Below are 531 nucleotides of genomic sequence, written 5' to 3'. Positions count from 1 at the left end.
CCTGAGAGCTGCTTTGAGCACGTGTAAACCCTCAGCTCCAGGCCCAGACAGCATCACATACACAATGATACAACACCTGCACGCAGACACTCTTCTAACACTCTTACACCTATATAACCAGATATGGCTTTCGGGGCACATTCCAAACTCTTGGAAGGAGGCTATAGTTGTAGCCTTCCTGAAGGAGGGAAAGGACCCGTCATCCCCCTCAAGATACCGTCCTATTGCCCTAACGAGCTGCCTGTGCAAGCTTCTCGAGAAGATCATAAATCGCAGGATCGTGTACTTTCTTGAATACAACGGTCTTCTCGAGAGCTGCCAGGCAGGCTTCAGGGCGGGGCGATGCACGAACGATCAACTCGTATCTCTTGAATCGTATATAACGGATGCGTTCGTTCATAAACAGTATTGTGTAACTGTGTTTTTCGACCTCGAGAAGGCCTACGACACCGCTTGCCGGTACGGGATCCTAGGTGACCTAAAGTCATTCGGTGTCTCGGGTAACAAGTTAAACACTCTTGTCAGTTACCT

Source organism: Haemaphysalis longicornis, unplaced genomic scaffold (assembly GCF_048455015.1).
Source record: "Haemaphysalis longicornis isolate Haplotype H1 unplaced genomic scaffold, Haemaphysalis longicornis Haplotype H1 scaffold_59, whole genome shotgun sequence".
NCBI classification, from domain to species: domain Eukaryota; kingdom Metazoa; phylum Arthropoda; class Arachnida; order Ixodida; family Ixodidae; genus Haemaphysalis; species Haemaphysalis longicornis.
This window is presented reverse-complemented; position numbering follows the sequence as displayed.